This window comes from Passer domesticus, chromosome 26 (assembly GCF_036417665.1).
Source record: "Passer domesticus isolate bPasDom1 chromosome 26, bPasDom1.hap1, whole genome shotgun sequence".
NCBI classification, from domain to species: domain Eukaryota; kingdom Metazoa; phylum Chordata; class Aves; order Passeriformes; family Passeridae; genus Passer; species Passer domesticus.
This window is the reverse complement of record NC_087499.1, coordinates 3,825,370-3,831,184: the sequence shown is the minus strand read 5'-3', so window position 1 is coordinate 3,831,184 and position 5,815 is coordinate 3,825,370.

The window sequence follows — 5,815 nt, the reverse complement described above, 5'->3', positions numbered from 1 at the left end:
GGATGGGGAGCCGGCCCCGCCGCTTTCCAGGCCGGTCCCGCCCGCTTCACCGCGGAACTCTCCGCTCCCCTCACCCCGGGGGGATGCGGCTCCGCCTCACCCGGCCCCGCGGGAGGTGCCGGACCCCGCGGCTCCGCCTCTCGCCGATCTGCCCGTGTTGCCAGGCAACGCAATCAACAACAATGGTTCCCTGGCGCCGCGACCCGTGGCTGTGCTGCTGTCCCTGGGAGCTGCAAGAGCTGTCTCCGTGCCTTCTCCCTCTGCATCCCAGCCGGCAACTGAATTCGCAATGGTGCAGGCAGCGCCGGCGCGGACCGACCCCGTTCCAAGCCCACCGCTCCCACCTGTCCCACTGCTCCCTGCCGACCCGATTGCAGTGCAAGAGCATGCCGAGAATGGTGCTGAGCCCACGGGACCGCCTCAAGAGCCGACACCAGTGCCCGTGCTGCCCGCACCGCCCACCCCAGTTGTCCCGCCGGTTTCCGAAGCTCTGCCATTCGCATCAGACCCTGCGAAGAGCCTGTCCTTCCGTGGAGGGGGCACGGCCCGCCAGCTGACTGCAGGGGCAGTTCGGCTGGCTGTGTTCAAAATCAGTGTGGTTCGCGGGTCATTTCGCGTGTGGTCGGGGGCTTCTCCCTGGGGGTTGGGGTGCCTGCCCTCCCCCAAGTGCCCCAGTGCCATGGGGGAGTTGGGTCCTGGAAATTCTGCCTCTGGTCCCCAGCCCAGTGGGAATGGGGGTGGTGCCCAGGAGAAGAAAGCAGGTGCAGTTGCATTTGCATTGCAGGAGCAAGAGACACAGAGCAAAGCAAGCATTGCTCGCTTGCTCTGGGGACAAGAAACCCTCAGATGTGGGATGAAAATTCCTGAGAATGCTTCTCTTCCTGAGCTGCCGGTGTGCACCGGTGCTGCTGGGGGGAGGAAGCATTGGGTCATTTCTGCACTCAAGACACTGGCAGCATGGTCGTGCCAGGTTGTGAGCACACAGAGCCCTCCTCACAGGCTGGTTCTGGGCCGTTTGGCTCATTTCCCTGGGCCGGGGCCTCCTCCCCATCCAGTGCTGGGTTTGGGGACTTTGCTTTCCCCACAGGGACCTGGGCCACCATTCTGTGAGCCAGGTCTGGGTTCTCTGGTCAACCCACCAGGACCAGGGCCACCGAAGAGTCCTAGAGAAACCCTCTGCTGCTGCTGCACTTCTTTGGAAAAAAAAAATAAAATTAATAAAGAAAAGTGGAAAGAGCGAGCAGCTCAAAAACATTGAAAAGCCAAAAATTAGCCTCAGCCCAAGTGGTTCAATGAAGGGCTGTGGCCAGGGCATTCCAGAATTTTCTCTCTGAATTGTTTGATGACTGTCAATGGATTTTGATAATTCTTGTTGGTTTTCTTTAGCAGTTCTTTGTTTCAGAATTCTGCAAGCCTGTTTCAGGACCAAAGGGGACTTCCAGAGATGTCAAACAGAAACATCTTCAGTCCATGGACTCTGTCCTGAAACTCAGCTGTTTGGACTTGAAACAATGAACTTTCTTTGCATGAGTTTTTTGCATTTTCTTATAATTTTTAAGATTGTTTTAGTGATATGATAGAATTTGATGTTTGATAAGTGAAGAATTTCCCTGAATGTTCTACAGGTGAAAAATTTCCCTGAACATTCCACATCAGCAGTTGATTGAGATTTTGATTGGCAAAACATGAACCTCAAGAAATGTTTGTTCTCTCTTCTGCAAAGGCCCAGTAGAAGAAATTACAAACATTCTCTTTTTCAATTTAATTTAATAAATTTTAAAGGGTGAGATGTAGCCATGATATTTTAGTGAAAAAGCCTCTGCTGGGATTTTTCCTGTCCTGAGGAGCTGAGAGCCTCAGGAAAGAAATGTAAACAATAACTATCTGCTGCTGTGGAATGCCACAGGTGCATCTTCCATTGGTCCATGTGGATTGTTTTCAATCAGTGACCAATCACAGCCACCTGTGCCAAGGCTGTGAGCAGTCACAGGATTTTTGTCATTGATTCCTATTCTATTCTTGTCTTGGTAGCCTTCTGATCTTCTTCTCTCTGTTCTTTTAGTATAGTTGTAATGTAGTATTTTAGTATAATATATAACATAATAAATCAGCCTTCTGATGAAAATGGAGTCAAGCCTCGTGTCCTCACACAAGGGGTTCTTGCCAAAGCAAGACAGGTGACAGTGGGATTCCACGCGCTGACGGCCGGTGACCATTGCGGGTGCCTGGCAGTGTGCTGCAGCACAAGTGAGTGCTGGGCCTGCCCGGCCACAGGACAGCTCTGCACCATGGCTCCCTGCTGTCCTATGCCCTCCATTCCCTCCAGAGGTGCCTCCCCTGCTCAGCTTCACCCCAAAGCAAACTGAGAACTCCTTGCTGTTTGGCGGCTTGAGAAAGTGGATCCCCTCTAACAGGCTAAGATTTTGGACTCCTGTTTTGCTGGGAGTTGCTGAGTGGAGGAAGGAGGATCCCTGATTCTCCACTGCCATGTGTCTGTGCCTGGGTGAAGTTTTCTTTTCTTCCAGGGCAGTGCTGTAGGTGAGCTCTCCATGACTCTCTGCAATGCAATGGATTTCTAGCACACCTCTGTCCCATATGCTGCTTCTCCACTGGCTTGTCACAGAGCCTTTTTCTATGTGGCCCTTACACATATGTGTAGTTTCTGTCTAACAACAATTTCAAGCCCTCAAGTTCCTTTTTTGTGACGAATCAAAACAAATTTTTCCTGTCCCCATTTCCCAGGCTGTTCATGCTGTAGCAAACCTCTCACATCTATTTCCCATTTGATTTCTGGACTGAGGAATCCCATTCAGTCTTAATGTAGAAACAGCTCTGTACTTAGTAATCTTTCCTTTATCCCTTTTTTATCTAATTTGCAATGCTTCAGCCTAGTTTTTGAGATCAGAACAATATAAAATATCCCAAGACTGATGTGGCTGTGGGTTTGGACAGGGAAATGATGATGATGATGCTGATTTTCCTGGTGTTCATTTTGTAGTGGTTTGTCCTATTGCAGAGCCAGGCAGGTTGTGTTTCCTCACCTGGGTCCCCTCCTGCTGTGGGCTGTCACTTCACTTGTTCCTCTGGGCCTCCTTTTGCTGCCCACCTGCCCCCAGGCATATTTGCTGTTCAGCAGCAAGGGCTGCAAGAGATCAGGAGAGACAGGAGTCTGGTGGGGTGCCCGGGGAGGCCCTGGGCAAGGCAGGACTGAGCAGGGCTCCTCAGTGTCACCTGAAGGACTTTGGTGCAGAAATCCCAGTGATCTGAGTGGGTCACCAGAGCACATGGACCAACCCCACTGTACACACTGTCACTGGCACAGCTCTACAAACACACTCAGAAATAAGGTGTTGAAGGAGCTGCCCAGGACATCCCCACGCTCTACACCCAGAGCTGTCAGGATGTGATCCATGGACTGATCCACAGAACTGCTCATTCAGCTAAAAACTGGGACACTTTGCTCTGTGACCTGTGGTTTGCTGTGTTCCTTGTGCTTCCATCAGCCAGTGAGCTGAGTAAAGACTCCCCTTTGCTTTGTTCCAGGTGAAGAGAGAATCCACACACACCTCCATGGAGAAGCTGTTGATGTCAACGTTGGGTTGAGCACAAATTCTGTGGAGATGGACAAGACTTTCATCACCATGTCAAGCCACAGAACTGTGTTCATTGAAAACAGGAGTAACATCACAGCCCACTTCCAGTGGAAGGCTTTTCCTAGTGAGGAAGAAGAGGATGAAGAGAAGAGGAGGTTGGTTTGAAAGATGCATTTCAGTGAGATACATGGCCCAAGACTGAAAGGAACGTGTGGCCTCAGGGGGGTGTTGGTGCTTTTGGATGGTTTAGGCCAAGTAAACCATCCCTGGCACCAGGGTGTGTGTCCCTGGGCTTCAGGAGCTCAGCACTCAGCATTCCAGTGCCATTTATACTGCAACCAAAGATGGAATTTTGGGAAGGAAAGGTTGATTGCAATGACTGGATTTCCTCAGGTTCTAATTGGCCTCTTGTCTCTCTCATCCTCTTCCTACATGAACTGGCAACATCCCTAAATATTTCCTAAGTTGCCAGCCCCTCTTTCCAAAGGTGATACACCTTTTTTTTTTCCCTTAGCTCCTTCAAAAACTTCTTGCCCATCCAGGCTGGTTTTCTCCCCCTGTCCTGCTGTCAGAGAAGTATTTGAGATCTCAGAGCAGAGAGATTTTCTTCTGAGAAAAGATAGTGCAGGATCCTTTTCCTCTCAGGACATTCTGGTACCATGCAGTGGGATGGGAGCCAAAAAGCTCTGGATGATGAAAAGGTCTCTCCCGGAATTTGCTGTCTCTTTCCTGCACAACCAAGTCCCTTCCCCTCTCAGAGCCTCTGTTTTCATGCATATTGCATAGAAAACTTTGAATGTCACTGCAGGGATTTGGTACCTGAATTCATCAATTTCCTTTGGAAGTGCTCTGGGATGTTCTTGTGAAAGGCAGAGTAGGGAACAGGGCAGGTCCAAAATGGAAGAAGCAAAGAGTGCTGCTGGTCACACGTAGCTGCAAGCCAGCTTGGTCTCCCCTTCCCAGGGAAGCCCTGCAGTGGGTGCTCTGTGATCTTTATCTGCCTCCCCCGAGCAGCTCAGTGGGAGGAAAAGCCAGCTGAGGTGGCTGGTGGATTCTCCCTGAGCTGTGGCAGAGGCTTTGAGCCAGGAGGTTCTCTGGAGGGCTGCTGGCTTTGGAAAGCTCTCCTGAGCTTGCAAGTGTGGAGTAAAAGTACCTGCAGTGCCAGTGAACAGCAAGTTATCCTCTGATCCATGTGGGACCCCCATGGCTTGGGGTCAGCCTTTGCTGGGGAGCTGCTGCTGCTCCTGCCCAAGTGCTTTGCTCTCCTGCACTCCCACTTCTCTCTGCAAATCTGTGCCTTATGAAACCATCTGCTGGCCTTGTCTCTCCCTGGGGCTGCAGGCAGTGTTTGCTGCGGCCGCCCAAAGAGGTGTCAGAGGAAAACATCCCAGAGGAGAAAAACACAGAGGAGGTGAAGGGCTTTGGTGGAGATGACACTGCCCTCCTGAGCAGCATGGTCCAGGAGGAGATGGCAAAGGTGCCAGAAGAGCCCATGCTGTTCTCCAGTGATGTTTTTTTCATCGAGCCAATGGTAAGTGATAGCTGAGAACCTCATTTTCCTCCTCCTCCTCTTCCTCCTGCTCCTCCCAAGCACCCTTCCCCCGCCCCGCTTGACCCAGCTGCGGTCACTGGGCAGATCCTCAGCTGGCCCCATGTGCTGAGAGGGAGGACATGGAGTTTCTGGAGCGGCTGCAGAGCTCCCTGCTCAAAGCATTTCTGGCCTGCAGGCTCAAGGCAGGGCTGGGGGCCTGACAAAGCCGAGCTCTGCTGCCAGGGCTGGAGCTCAGGGCACTCCGTGCGTGTCCTTGCAGTGTCACAGGGAGCAGTTCTTGTAGGTAGGGGCTGCCCCGACACGTGGGGCTCAGCAGAGGCTGTTGCAGCACTGCCAGCTCACACACTAACCTGAAGCTGGCAATGGTTGGCTGGGAAAAGGAGGCCAAACTCAGCCCAAGGTTGATCCCAGAAATGCCAATGGCCTCCTGTAACCACATCTTGCACTATTTCTGAGTCTGCCTTCCAGTGTCATCTGTGAGCCTGGACACAAGGCTGGAAGGTTTCACTGGGCCTTTTGAGTTCTCCTTCACACAGGGACAGAAAACCTTTTCCTTTTCTGTTTGTGCAAGCAAACTGCCATGTGCTGCCATCAGCCAGAGCCCTGATTCTGAGCACTGGCATTGTGAGAGATGATGAATACCTGGTGTCTGCACAGTGCAAAATCCCTT